We start from the raw sequence: 15,864 nt of genomic DNA, 5'->3' as shown, positions 1-15,864 counted from the left end.
TCCAGATACATTATTAGGGTGTCCTTTTTCACATATCACCATCATGTCTTACGTAACTGTGAAACTGAACTGAAACTACTTATGTGAATCATATTAAACTGAGGCAAATGATTGGATAAACTGAGAATATTGAATATTGAAGCGCAACATGAAGATTAGTTTAAGTCATTTGAGATGTAAGAATAGAATATACAGTAATAATAATAATAATAGAATATATCTTTGACATTGTTAATGAGTAAATGGTTTGCGCCACGGCCATAAAAAGACAAAAAAAGACCTCCAGGAGACCTCCACATGTCTAAAATGATAATTGAAATGCAACCATCTCTAGAATACGGACAGATTGCGTTCAGAAAAGTGATTCTGTGACGGAGTCTGATGAAGAATTCGGTTACGTGTGCGTGTGTTTCAGGTGTCCATATATTACTATTTCTGTACCAAGTTCTTCTTCAGTTGTCAACTTCCTCTAAACAGACTTCCCCTTTCTTGAAACCCCCCCCCCCCAGCTGTGTGTGTGGTGTCAAGTGTTCCTTATGAACTCGCTCACACACATGACAGATGACACACTCGGTCCTTGACAATGGCAGGTGAACAGTTGTCTGTGATCTGTCACTGCGTGTGTGTGTGTGTGTGTGTGAGAGTTTAAACAAGAACGAAGGGATTGCAGGGATCCAATTGTCCTTTCCACACGCAGGCATAAATATACTGTCATCACAAGGCTTTTTGTGTGTGTGTGTGTGTGTTTTAATGCTGCGTGTGTGCTCGTAGCACTGTTTGACAGCAGAACAATGGCGCACACACACATTTTTCATTCTTTTTTCTGCCCTTTCTCCCGGGGGCAAGATCATACAAAGACACTAAACAACCTCTCTCCCCCCTCTCTCTTCTTCTTTGTCTCTTTTTCTTGCATGCAGATGCACACACACACACACACACACACACACACACACACACACACACACACACACACACACACACACACACACACACACACACACACACTCTTCCAGACAAGGTGCATGCTCCCATACACCCCAACAAACTCTCTCTCACACACACACCTAGAGGACGACAGAGTGCCGTCTGGGTGTAACCCCGTCACGCGTGGCAGGACATGCCAAGGTTAGCCGCCACCAGAACGGATGAATCACCCCTCACACACACACACACATGCACACCCTAAATGATTCCCCGGACTCTCATATACTCTGTCTACCCTCACCTACCCTCTCTCTCTTTTTAGCTGGCCCCTTGAGACCACAGTTATTTCAATGAGACCCTCTGTCACTGTCTTGCTATAGACACTACTGTACACACACGCGCTCTCTTTCCCTTACACACACACACCAAAAGATTCAACTTTACAGGTGATATCTACGCCGATGCAGACGTGATAGATGTTACACGGAAAAGTTACGGTTGTATTTTTCGTAGTTGTTTCTGTCAGTTACGGTCACATCATACTCGCCACTGTAACTGCTTGGATCTGGGAACACGGCTGAAATCGAAGTCCGAGAGTGGCGAGACAATCAGAAAGGTTGTAAACATGCCAGATCATCTACATCGCTTTATTTGGAGGTGGAACAAAAACGTGAGCGCTTTCAAAATGTCAGATAATTCCTCATTGCAAGTACAATCTCGTCAAAGTTGGACCACGGAGTCGGTCCGTAAACTGTGAGGAATGTTTACAACAAACAGTGAAGTTTGGGTGAAGTATTCCTTTAAAAAAAGACGTCTTCCCAGAACTATTTTTCTTAATATTTTTCCCCAACCTGCGGCTCCAGAGCCTCATGAGGCTAATATTACGAGAATAAAGTCATAATATTACGAGAAAAAAGTCGTAATATTATGAGAATAAAGTAGGGAGTTTACGAGAAAAAAAGTTGTAATATTTCGAGAAATAAAGTCATAAGTTTAAGAGAAAAAAGTCGTAGTATTACGAGAATAAAGTAGTCATTTTACATGTTATTTTCTTTTATTCTCATAATATTAAGCCTTATTTTCTCGTAAAGTTATGACTTTATTCTCTTAATATTACGACTATAAAAAGTCGTAATATTCTGACTTTATTTTGTAAATCTCCGATTTTTTTTCCCTCAATGTGGCCCTAATACTCTGTAGTACATTGTCTCTTTGGCCCTCACTGCATTAGACTTACAGTATATACTATATACTTAGACTATAAACTGTGTTACCTTCATCACAATGCTCAAATGTTTTGCGTCTTTTGATAGTAAAGGTTGCTGACCCCTGCCCTAGCTGATGTGAATATTCTTGATCTTTGACCTCTTCACTTCATCAGTGAAGCACCGGACATTCAGGGACTGTAGCTACAAAACCTGGATGCCTTGATTGACGGTAATCCCCTCAACTCTGCTTTTGCTTCATTCTTGTCTGTCCGTTGTTTGCGCAGCGATTGAGATATAACCAACCTCCACGTACAGTAGGACAGCAAGAGAGTCAGTGACCTTGTGTCTTTGTGTTGCAGCGCTGGCACTGCCTCGTGGTGATTGTTGTGTTTTTATAACGTTTCAGGATGGCGTACGTCATCGCTGCAGCGGTGAGAGGACTCAAACAAGAACGTGGCGGCGGGGGAAAAGGACGCCGCCGATTGACAAAGAGGTAGGAAAACACAAGCGGAGAGAATGAAATGAAGGATATTGTGTGTCCGGTTCAACTGGACAAACACACATACAGACACACACTTGGGTCCAGATGCCCAGATTTGTCTGGCCGTCGTAAATCAGTCCAATAAAGAGATCTAAATTAGGCCATCATCAATACAGATGGGCCTGTTTCCCCCGTGTGTGTGTGTGTGTGTGTGTGTGTCATTTAGTCCTGGCTTGGATCTTGATATGGCGTCTAGTTGCCAGGAGAGAGAGAGCGAGCGAGGAATGGGGAAAGTGGGAAAGAGAAAGAAAGATAAAGAGGAAGAAAAGACACTTGGTTCCCAGTAAACATAATTCGCATGATTGCTCCGGTTTGGTGGGTAAATATTGGATGAAGGGAGGCTCAATTACTCTCTCTTCACACACACACACTCAGACACAGATGCACACACACACACAGACGGACAAGAGCCTGTAAATCTCTACATCGCTGCCCAACAAAGAGGCCTACTGGGACGCCCTCCCTCCCTCTTTTTTTCCTTTCTCTCATCCCCACTCTCCCTTCATCGTCCTCCTCGTTGGCTCCTCTGTCCCTCAATCTCGTCTTGGAAACGTCGTCGGATGAGGAATCACAAACTTACTGAGTGTTTATGATGCTTAACAGGCAAATTCATCACACTTATTTTCAGATATTTGAAGTGAAAAAACGGAAACATTTGCTGCTTTAAAGAACCATCACCTGCATTCAGGCTTCTTTTACTGCTTGTCCTCAACCGTTACCCGCTGTGTTGCAAGCTACTTGCAAATGTATCCAGTTAGGTGTCATCATCTGCATCTCTGTCTCACTTCACTGTCTCATTTTACCAGTGTTAAGCCTTTCTTTAAGTTTTATAATGGGTGGAAATGTGCGGCCCTTTTTATCAAAGTATATTACGGACGAATACAAAGCCACATTCATTTCAAAAGAGGAAGCTTCTTGCAAGTGTTTCCCAACAAATGAAACTGTTCTGTTTTAATATATTGAACCACAATTACCATAAAAACAATTTAATGAATATAAATATTGATTTAAGGGCTCTCTAGTAGTGATTTAACTTAATTTACAGCTCTAAAAACGTGTGTAGTTTTGCTATTTCTTGGAAAAAACAATAAGGTGTATTCTACGTTATAAGCAGCTGCTTGTTTGCAATAAACAGAGAGAGGATGAGCTTTTATTTATTTAGTATTTATATAGACTTTTCTCAGAAAATATGCAACATTTGATATGTTCTCTACTGCGTATTTTGTGTACCACTGGAATACATTTTAGGCTATGCATGTTTTAAGCTGATTGCAGCTCGTGTGCAGCACTACATGTCCCAAACAACTCTTCCCCTTGGACAATAAAGTATATCTTATCTATCTAATCTTATCCTATATTATCTTATCTGAGCAGTGAAAACACCACTGCAGAAAACTGAAACCCTCCCTATAAAACCTGAAGTGCAGAGCCAGCCCAGCGGAATAAGCAATCAGCAACAGTGACGTCTGCCTTTGCTAATTTAGTCATTTCTTACAGTGCCGACCACGAGCACAAAAGGGTTTGCAGTGTTGCACTAAAACATTATTTTTAGAATACAGGAGAGCCCTTTATAAGTAGGTTACTTTCTTTATGAATACACTGCCCCATTTTAACACATCCAAACTTAACACAGACTTAAGTTACATGTGGAACATCAGCCGTCGCCACCCGGAAAATACTGATCATGAAGGATCCTCACTTTATTTACAGACTACTGTGTCACACACATAAGACACCTTCAGTGAGCAGAGGAGGGGTTTGTGATGCTAATCATCATTTCCATGTGATGATGTTTGTCTATGTCTAAAGGCTGTTTTCATACATTTTTGAGCTACAGTATACCTACCAAAAGTAATACACTGTAATTCATGTATACAGTATATCCCATGAAATCAATTTGAAGTATAAAGAGCGACAAACACCGCGTAGGGAGGAGGTCGGGTTGGATGGGTGGGATAAAAAAACACCAGACTTTTGCCCAGGAGACCGGCGTTTGTGTCCAGTGTGAAACCAGAAGTCAACGTTGTCACGTAACTTCCGCACTTGAGTAACGCCACTTACGTAGTTATTTTAACCCAGACGTTGATTTGTTTGTCACATATCTTCCGTACTAGTAAAGCCACTTCTGTAGTTATTAACCCAAACCATGATCTTTTCCTAAAACCTAACTAAGTCGTTTTGTTGCCTAAACCTAACTAAGTTGTTTCCTGTTGAAGACAGAAGTTTATTTTGAAAAGACTGTACGCATGTAACGAGCGGAAAATGACACGTATTGCTGGACATTTGTAGGAAAACGCACGAAAAATGAGGAATGGTAAGATGAGGATCCGTTGAATTATAGGGTGTTAAATTAGATTTTGTTTCAGCCAGTAGGGGATCAGCAATGCAGCTTCTTTTTATACTTCAAGTTTAAGTGTCAATATCTTCTTTTTTTTTTTTTTTTTTTTTAATTTGAAGTTTTATTGAGTTTTATAAGAAACTACTATACTATAAGTATAAATATAAGAAAGGCAATTATTGGTTACATGCCAACAATGACATATGTGCTGTATCATACATCAGATTCTTGATAAGGTTGGGTTGCTCACTCTGGACATATAAAGCTGTCCTTTGTGTTTTTATTGGAACTACAAAAAAAGCTCGGCAGTTTTCTTCCTTGTTTTATGTAAATATAAGACTCCGTAACTTGATGAAATGGAGATGTTTTTTTAATGTGTAGGGTAATCAAAGTCACTGATTAATATTGTCAGTAAATGAGACTTGTTGTTAGTTAAGCTCGGTAATAAGAGGCATGTTTTATCGTTCCACTTCCCTGACTTTTGTCTCATTTCATCCACTCCTCTCTGCCTTCGTTTCCTCCTTTGCACCCTTAAATCTTCTTCCTTCACATCACTCTTCCTCTCCCATCCTCTTCTCCTCTCCTCTCCTCTCCTCTCCTCTCTTGTGAATATAAGCCTCTCCTCTGTCTCCTAAAGGATTAATGCTGTTTTCTCTTCGCGCTTGTCAACACGCGCGCTGATGGGAGACGTCCTGGGCTAGTGTGCGTGTCCTCGGTTGACTCCACCTATTCACCTCTCCGTACGTCTTTCCACCTGCTTTTTCATCCTCACTCGCCGTCTTGCACAAAAGGAAAAACACACACCGGGCTCTTAAGGAACCGCTGTACAAACACCATATGTTTGGTTCTCAGGGTGTACAAACAGAAAGAGACTGTGTGTGTTGTACCTTCTCTTCTCTTTTTTTTACTGTGTACACATGTACACCGTTTTTTTTACGACGTTTTTTGATCATTGATCATTTTTCAGCTTGTCTCTTTTAAACCATCTTTGTAGTCTTGCTGCAAGATGTTGCTCTTTTCAATTTCAGTTGACCCTCACCCCACACACACACACACACACACACACACACACACACCTCTACACTTCATTTTGTTGCCATTCATTTGCTCTGTGGGCTTGAGGTCCACTTTGCTGTTGGTCAGTAGTATTTTTCTATCACCGAGACAATACTGGAACTCTTTAGTGCGCTGCTCCTTCTGTGGACCGAGCAAATGCTGCCGGTGTGTGTGTGTGTGTGTGTCTGTGTGTGTGTGTGTGTGGACGTTTCATTTTTGTGCCAACACACAAGCATCTGCTTCCTTTTTCCTCCTCTTCTCTCTCACTCTGCCTCTCTTCCCCCGCTATCAGGTCTGGCTTTCGTCACACACACCCTGGCAGCAGCAAAATACCACCAACACACACACACATCCAGAGTCACTCTTCCTCCTCTTCTTCGTCTTTCTCCTCATCCAATCTTTTCTATTTCGTAGATATGGACGAGATTGTTGGAGTTCAGAAGTACTCGTATAGAAGTGTGTTTATTTATTTTGAGGAAGCAGAGTTGAGCAGGCTCCCGCTTTTCTAGTTGGATCCAGCCTCACGCTATTCGTACATTAAAAGGACACTCCTTAATTTGTGTCCAAACATTGTTGTTTTGGTTTGAAACTCCGTTTACGCACTCCTCCTGCATGCATGTGTGTTCAGCTTCTGTTTCCTCTCCTGCTGACGCTCCTCATCTAAGATAACGTTAGTGTGACTGACTTTTCAAAACTGGTAAATGGTGTGCTTTAGTGGTGCGGGGCCGAGCTGCAGACCTAGCTGTAGACTCAAGTCATGCCTTGTCCACACAGGTATTTTTTGGGTTTTTGTCCACACCCAGCTTTGGCGAAACTCCTGTCAGGATGAAGATTTTTAGAGACTCCGTTTTCAGTGTTGACAGGGAAAACAGAGTTTTTGGCTTGTAACATCAAGAGTGTGCGTAGTTATCTCCTTTGTGAGGTGTCAATAATGAGGCGACATGTTGTGCAACAGTGGTAAGGCTCCATAGTATATCGATATTGTGATATGCATGGGCCACAGCCAGTAAAACTACAGGGAAGCCACAGATGCAACTAAGCAGCAGGCACGCACTGAATACCGAAAAGAAAGCTCTTGACATAACAAGTGACCCGTCCCATCCATTGTACCCACAATTTGAACTGCTTCCCTCAGGAAGACGCTTTAGACTGCCACAAGCACGACCATGAAATTATTAAATACATAGTTAATCCCTTTCACCCCCAGCCTGTGCTGAATTTGCACATTTGTCTCATGTTTGCGGAATTTGTACATTTGTAATAGGCTTAGGGAACTGTATTTGATTGCATATGATTGAACTCCAAGCTCCTCTAGTGTTTTTATTGTTTCTTACTATTTCTTACATGTTGATTGTGGTAAAGCTAAGGACCATTTTCCACATAGTAGACAATAAAGTTTCTTTCTAACTAACTAATTAACTACGAGACTAGATATCTTAGATTTTGGATATTGAAATATCAGAATATGGCATAAGTGTTGTCTTTTCCTGGTTTTACAGGCTGCATTGCAGTAAAGTGATGTCATTTTACCAGACTATTCTGGTTGGTCAACAATATTGTAATATTTGATTTCCTCCATGTGGCCTAGCCCTAAACAGCAGCATAAATAAATCCATGAACTGCGGACATGGCCAAATAACCTGCTAGCAGGACTTTTGACATGTTTACACATACATGTACAGTTACTCTTCACTGCTACTTATCCAATGCAACACTCCCACGACGCTGACCCCGTCACTGGTGTTTTGCGTTTTAGTCTGGATGGAGATTTTTTTAAAACCGTGCTTGTGTGGACGGGATCTTTCTTGAAAACAAAGGCTGTAAAATACCATTTACCAAAAACACCCACGCACGTGTGGACTAGGCCTCGGACTACAGTCAGAAACATGAGGATTTAACACTTGATTTCAGTCATTCAAGTCTCAGATTTTGACCTCGTAAAATCCGGGAACATCAAAATAACGTAAAAATACAAGAATATTTCATTTTGAGGCCAATAAAAAGATTATTAACACAGCTTTGAAAAGAAAATATTCAAATGCTGCATCATCATTCAGAAACCTGAAAGACCTGCAAAGTGACCTGTGACTGGGACTTGCCCTCAGACATTTGACTTGGGACATCAAAAGAGTTAAATACAGCTGTGGTTGGGGATTCAGTTCCTTGCTCAACGCTGTTTTAACTGACTCGTTTCTTTTTGTGTCATTTTTCCAGCCAGGGAATTCCTCTACTGTATATCCCCGCTGCACATACAGTAAATAGCACAGACAGTAACCTGCTGTAAGGTGCTCTTTGACACAGTCACCCATATTTGCACCAGGCAGCAGCAAAGTGAAGCAGCAAATGCAACGCTTTTGCAAGTTAAAAAACATGCACATTTTAGAGAAATAATCAGATACATGGCAAATAAAATCATGGCCTCGCGATCACACATGCTTTTTTTGAACGTGTGAAATTAAAGGTAAAAGTGGAGACTGGGGGTTCCTCCAGGACATCGGCAATATGTTTCCTTTCTCTGCTGCTCTTTTGTCAATCAGTCACTGATCTCACTGTCACCAGGACAATGACAATAAAGTTTCTCTTTGTTCCGACTGCATGTGACTGAGAGGAAGGGTCTGCGTCCTGAGATTGCGTCTCTCTGTGTGTCTCACTATCTCATGAGTGTGTGTCTTTCTTCTTCTTTTTTTTTTTTTTTTTTGACGCGTGTGTCTTCGTATCTCCGTCCGTACACGTGCTGTGCTTCCTTGGATTGGTGTGTGTTCTGTGCTTCCTTGTGTGTGTGTGTGTGTGTGTGTGTGTGTGCAAGTGTGTGTCACCCATAGAGGACAATAGCGTGGGTCATCTGACTGAGAGGCTGCAGACCACTAGTATCACATGACGGAGGCTGAAGGCCACGTCTTTGTTACCAGGCCTATTGTTAAAGCTAAGGAGACAGCTGGGGCAGGGGAAGGGAATCACTGCAACACACACACACACACACACACACAGACATACAGGAAGACCAGGCACACATGCACGCACACGCACACACACGCACACACACACACACACACACACACACACACACACACACACACACACACACACATCACACACACACACACACATACACACATACACCGCCCCCTCGTGACTCCAATCAGGCTCAGTGACAAAGATGATGCCTTCTTCTTCTCAACTGAAATACTAAGACACACTCACCCACTCACACACACACACACATTGCAAGCAGATAGCTATAATTATAGTGACAGAAACTGGCAGGTGGCATTGTCTGTACCATACCGCTCTCTGTCAAGCAGCAACAGAGAGACGGAGACAGCGAGGAAGACTCATACTCGCTTAACGGCATTGAGTGACAGCAACAAAGAGTGTGTGTCCACGTAGATTATGGGCTTATGTGTGTGTATTCAACCTTGTTTTCTAAAAATGTATGTTCATAATCCTGGCGAAGTAAAGCAGAAATAACTTTTTATGGCTCTGTTGAGGCCATTCAGAGCTCAAGGTTAAGGTTCATATTTAATATTACAGCAAAGCCCTGATCTTTTTCTTAATCTCAAGTGTGTTTCAGCAGCTAACAGTATGTTGCAGGATGCTAATCCCAAGTCTCCAGTGTCAAAACTTGAAGCTTTGTATGCCCGTCCACCCACCCTGACCTACTCGGAAATGTATTTGGCAAATCAGAAGCACATTAACACATTATGTACGAGACAGGAATGAGTCCTAAAACCCTGAAATGAGTTAGCATTTTAGCATTTCCGGTTCCCATAAACTGAAGAGATTTTAACGTTTAGTTCTACGACATAAAACACATCAATTAATATCCCACTCATGAATTTTGAAGGCTTTACGTGTCTTAAAAAAGGCGGTTGCTAACAAGTGGCTGAATGAGACTACTTAACTTCATCACAGCAATCACTAGTCCACCTTTAGTTTAGTGGCGGCGATTTGAAGTCATGCGACCGTGGTTTAGTTTGTTTTTAGCCTTACGCTAGCTTTTTACTCCTGCGATCGTATTAACACTTCAAAAATCATAAAAGTGGTGTTTATTTGTGAAGATTATCTTGCTGAACCAAACGTGTAATTTTCATAAACGTGTGTTTACCACGGATCTTATTTTCTGCAATAATCCAAAACCCAATGGAACAATCCCATTGGCTTTTAGTCGAGGGAACCCGGGCGATGCTAACTTCCTAGTTGGCCTACAAAAACACGTCATCCCTGCAGCACTCTGTTGATGTGAAGCCATTTCTTTTTTACTTCATAATTATAGTAGAAGTCATTAGTTCTGCACTCTAGTTGTTTATGGGAATCCCTTAATCTGAATTTGTTCCCTTGGGATACTCAAATTTTTGTATTTTGATTTTACAGACAGAGTTTTGGTGTCACAGTTTCAGGTGCTTTGGTAACCTCTTTCAGTTGTGGAAGAAGTACTCAGAACCTTTACTTAAGTAAAAGTAGTAATACCACGGTGTAAATATACTCTGTTACAAGTAAAAGTCCTGCATTCAAAATCATACTTGAGTAATAGTAGAAGTATTAAAAGTATTAGAATCAAAATATACTTAATGTATCAAAATCTTATTATTATGCAGAATGGCCAATGTCAGAATAATATACATTATATTATTGGATTATAATTATTGATGCATTATTGTATACATTAATACAATACATACATTAATATTGCAGCTGGTTATGGTGCGGCAAATCTTAACTGCTAGGCAGTTTACAATAATGTATCATAATGTATTAGTTGACACAGATTATTATTACAAATTATAAATCTGTGAAGTAACTAAAGCTGTCAGATAAATGTAGTTTCCATCTGAGAGTTAGTGGAGAAGTATTAAGTAGCAAAAAATGGAAAAACTTGAGTAAAGTACCTCAAAATTGTACTTAAGTACAGTACTGTATTAGTTACATTACATCACTGCCCTCTTTTAATATATTTCAGGGGGAACATTAAATACTCGGCATAAAAAAGTCAAATTAAAGATATTAATTTGACTCTGGTAGTGAAATACTTCAGAAAACGTATGAACCCTGGTGTGTAAGATGTGGTAGCTGCCCAAAGCTGTACTGAATGAGGGAGGAGAGGACAGGTGTAGTCTTTGAAATGTGCGTGTGTGCCTTCTGGGTAGGTTACAAATAGAAGACATAAAAAGGTGAGGACAACAGAAAGACGGATGAGACACGCGGAGAAAGAAATGATAAATTTAAGGCTAATGGATTGAGACGGAAGGACCTTTTAATATTTTGACGCATGTGATGAAAAACAGCCACTTCAGCACAAGGTATTTATTTAAAGCTGCCGAGCGTTTTCTATGAGAAGCGATAATCTGAGAGAAAAAGCCCACTTTGAGAATCGATTACTGAGAGTCGAGCTCGGCCCCCTTTTTCAATGAACTCGCATGAAGAGGAAGCTGAGTGAATAGATGAATAAGGAGAGACAAAGGGTGACAACGAATCTAAAACGGCGGAGAAAGACACGAGAAGTTCAGCCTTTCATAAAGTGCACAGCTTATGAAACCAGATAGCTCTGAAATGTGAGTGTGTGACCACTCTGTGGCCTCCAGGTGTGTGTGTGTGTCTGTTCAAAGTCAAAGGGCAGATTTTGGTAGCAGCCACACCCGCCCTTCATAGGGAGGGTATCTGTGCTCTTTCAGACATACACAAAAGTGTGTGTGAACATATGTGTGTGTGTGTGTGAGGCGCAGCTGTGCCGGGGTTTGGTGCTTGACAGAGTCAGCGAGGATCCTTGAACTTGGAAAGATGGAACGTCCTCTAGAAGGCTTCATAAAGACGTCTCATTGTCCCTCTTGAACCGACATACATACACACACACATACACTAGAGTAGGGATCTGGCAATAACCGCAATATCGACAAGCCAACCGCAGGGAATGGCAAGCACTACTGCCACAAACCGCTACGTTCATGGCTTTTCTTTTTTTTAAATTCTTTGCAATAGTCTGGCGATTGTCCAGGGTGTACCTCGCTTTCACCCAATGTCAGCTTGGATCGGCTCCAGCCGATCAATAGGATAAGCGGTTACAGATAAAGGATGGATGGACACTTTGCTACAAACGGCAGCAGCGTGACGAGGTGCTGAGCGTCTATTCGGCGCTAAGTGACCGCGGTGTAGTTCGTTTATAGCCTAACGTCAGCTTTTTACTTCTGGCGATTGCATTCAAAAATCATAAAAATGGTAATTTGTGGAGATTATCTTGCTAGTATCATAAACGTTTGTTTGCCATAGAGCTTATTTTCTGCAATAATCCAAAAATCCCATCTGCTTTTTGTCGAGGACACCAGCGCGATGCTAAAATAAGTATTTCATTTGTTTTATCATCTTCGTCATAGCTTAACAATGAAGCTTATTTAAACAGAACAACAAAAAAAAATAGTTGCAATAATAATACCCCATATCGCACTGTTGAGCCAATCATTATCACCGCGGGGGAAATTCCTTCACCGCGGCAGCCCTACACCGAAACATGACAACTTCATCCCTTCCTCTCGGACTCCATTCTTCCGCTTCACAGTAAGTCGAGAGTGTGGGAGTTCGGCAGAGTGTGCACGTGCTCTGGCATGTCTAAGTCACCAGTGTACTGACTTCAAATATCGCACCAAAACTTTAACACACACACACACACACACTCACAAGTTAAGAGTGCCATGCCCGACGCTGCTGGCAGACTCGTCAATCTGTTCTGGATATAAAAAAAGAGGCAGCGTTACTCTTCCTCTTGGCAGAAGGTAGACGCTGACACCTTTCCCTGAGTGTCCTGGCAAAGAAAATCTCTCTCTGTCTCTTTTTGTTTTCCCTCTTCTTTCTTTTTTTTTGTTTTTTGAAGATGAGACTATTCCCCGTTTCCTTTCCCATTCTCCAGCCTCCTTCCTTTCTTTGCCTTCCTCATTAGTTTGTGGGCAGAGCTGCAATTAGGACAAAATAGTTACAGGGAGGAGGAGAGTAAGGATGGAGCGAGAGAGAGGTAAACAAGAAAGAAGAGTTGAAAGAATGTGGCTGGAGAGGGGAGGAGGAGGTAATTAATGAAGCTGCTATAATTACTGGGGCCTGTTTACGCCAACTTTACAAAACACACAAACTCCCGACAAATTACACTCACCTTTCCACAGTAATAATCTACTATTTAAAATGCTGGCCGTGTACGTTAACTAATGACACAAGCTTTTTTTCTACCCATCAGACCAACGAACACTTCCTTAATTTCACCATGTTGACAAGCTCTTTTTTTTTTACCAGAAAAAACACAAATTATTTAAACCTTGCAAGGGCGTCTTTTTGGCAGGTAATTTGACATAGAGCAGATTTTTATGGAAGAAAATAAGCCTGTTGCGGGCATAAAGATAAGGAGTATGGAGAGAGGGAAAAAAAATATAAAAGAGAGTTTTGGAAGTCAGGGGGGAGTTACGGAGAAAAGCAAGGGAGAAAGGGGAAAGGACGAAAGGAGAGAAGCAGGGGACAAAGCTTAAATGAAAGAGGGATAAGAGAAGAAGAGGATAAGGAGAGGAGGTGACGAAGAGAACACTCGACAGAGGGCCAGATTCAGCAGGAAGGAGAGGGAGCAGAGGAAAGAGCAAAAAGAGGAGGAAGGAGGGGAGGAGTTGTGATGGGGGACAAACCAGGTGGAACTCTGGATAGATGCTAAATTTGGCAAAAGGAGAAGACTTCTGTGTGTGTGTGTGTGTGTATGTGTGTGTATGTCGGGAGACTTGCTGAATCGGCCGTGGTTCCAGTTTCACGCCTCTGAGTTTGACAGAGGGGGAGAGAGAGAGAGAAAGAGAGAGAGAGAGAGAGACAGAGAGAGAGAGAGAGAGAGAGAGAGGGTCCCTAGTCGGTAATGTTCCCTCAGGGCGGGCGGACGAAAGGATGGAGGGATGGAAGGAGGGAGGTGAAGGGAGAGAAGGAGGCAGGCAGGAAAGGGGACAAAGTACGGGAAGAAAATTTATACCTACCTTTGCAAACACGCCGTGGCTTTGTGGCACAAAGGACGCACATGTTCTTTTACTGAAGTTCTTATCGGTACAATTAGGCTGCCATCTAGCCCTTAAAGTACAACTCTTTATCTTTGTATTGATTTTTGGTTTCCATTCATCTCAGGACACGTGCAAATACTAGCAACCAGACTTGAATTGCAGCAGGCCACGATTCATTTCGCTAGAACTGGGTCCTGGTTGGGTCACATTTTGTTGCTTTGGGTCTCGAGTCTGTGTATCAATGTGTCTAATGCTGCAATCCATTGTCACTAGGGATGCTAATTCAAAATTTTTTCTTTAACCGTTAACCGACAAGATTAGTGCGTCGCATGCAGCGGTGCGCCAGCTGCAGTGTATGAGCACACCCGTCCGGGAGCTGCTGCGTGCATTGTCATGGACACCATTTAGTTTAGCTGAGAGGTTTGCAGCTGTGTGTCTGCCCGGCGTAACGTTAGCGAGTGTCCGACAGACTGTGTGTGGCGGCGGTGAGTGTGTGGTTGTCGGTGGCGTTGTAGCTGCGAACGTAGCAGTGCGGTGTGCGTACAGTTTATTTGTCAGTGAATAAATGCTGCAACTCCTCAAGACCTGAGCCAACTTCCTGTATTTTGCAACATCGGCTCTGACTCTCTTAAGGTGGGCTGTTAAGGTGGACCGGCTTTTCTCCTTAAAGTGACAAGCTGCTCCTCTGAGTTTTGCTCAGGTTTTTATTTCAATTTTAATATTTCTTTTAACCGTTTAACCGATTGCATTAATCGGTTAAAACACACAATGTACATAGCATAGCACACAGTGAAATTTAGCTACTGCATTTAACCCATCCTAGCATATTAGGAGCAGTGGGCAGCTACTTTACAGTGGCCCGGGGAGCAGTTTGGGGGGGTTGGTCTTGGTCCGTGCGGTCCCGTATGAAACCAGAAGTCAACATGGATTTATTTATCATGTACTGCATGTTCCGTACTTAAGTTACGCCACTTCCATAGTTATTTTAACCCAAACCACAATCTTTTTCTAAACCCAGCTAAGTAGTTTTGTTGCCTAAACCTAACCAAGTTGCTTCCTGTGAAGACGGAAGTTTATTTTGAAAAGACTGTATGCATGTAATGTGTTGCTGGACATTCGTAGGAAAACGCATGAAAAATGAGGTATCACTTTTGTTTTATTGCACTGAAATGACCTGGAACTAATAGATGCCAGAAGAACTTATGGTATGTTTTCAAGAATTGTTGGCACTAATTTGAAGTTTATGGATATGTGAGTGAAAGGCCAAAACATGCAGAGCCAAAGTCACTCCTGACCTCAACTTGAACCTTACCCTATAGTTCCTAAAAATAACCCCACTGAAGGCCAAAATAAACACACTGACATGATTTGCCTGTGTGTGTCTGTTTCCTGTACAGACTCTTTACATACGCACCTGTGAAAAGCTACCTGGCTCTTGTTATGCAAAGCATGCAAAGCATTCGCTCTTCATTCCTCCGAAACAGAATACTTTATAGTGTTGTGTCTGCAAATCTTTATGCATTTAAGCTCCAACTGAGCTCCGACGTTTCTCTCCTTAAGCAAAAAAGGAAAAGCGTGTGTGTCAGCGGCGAGGCGTGTGTGCGCTAATGGACATCTAAATGCTGCTGATGTTACGTTGAATAGTTTAAGGGCCCTCAGGTCCCCTTAGACCAATATTGGGAGAGAAAAAGTGAGGGAGGGAATGTGACTTCTGCAAATCGCTTTGACAAGGACACCCGCGCCTCGAGCGGCGTCCTCTTTCGCCTCATCGAACACGCACACACACACACACAC

At 42.1% G+C, this 15,864-nt stretch overlaps 1 protein-coding gene across 2 annotated transcripts in view; it reads right to left on the bottom strand.

The window, feature by feature from the left end:
• prox1a (prospero homeobox 1a) overlaps positions 1-15,864 on the bottom strand; it is a 43,413-nt gene that overhangs the window by 2,163 nt on the left and 25,386 nt on the right. The window lies entirely within an intron of this gene.

The sequence above is a fragment of the Sebastes umbrosus genome, chromosome 24, assembly GCF_015220745.1.
Source record: "Sebastes umbrosus isolate fSebUmb1 chromosome 24, fSebUmb1.pri, whole genome shotgun sequence".
NCBI classification, from domain to species: Eukaryota; Metazoa; Chordata; class Actinopteri; order Perciformes; family Sebastidae; genus Sebastes; species Sebastes umbrosus.
The sequence above is the reverse complement of the archived record's forward strand: the minus strand, read 5'-3'. Positions and strand labels throughout refer to the sequence as shown.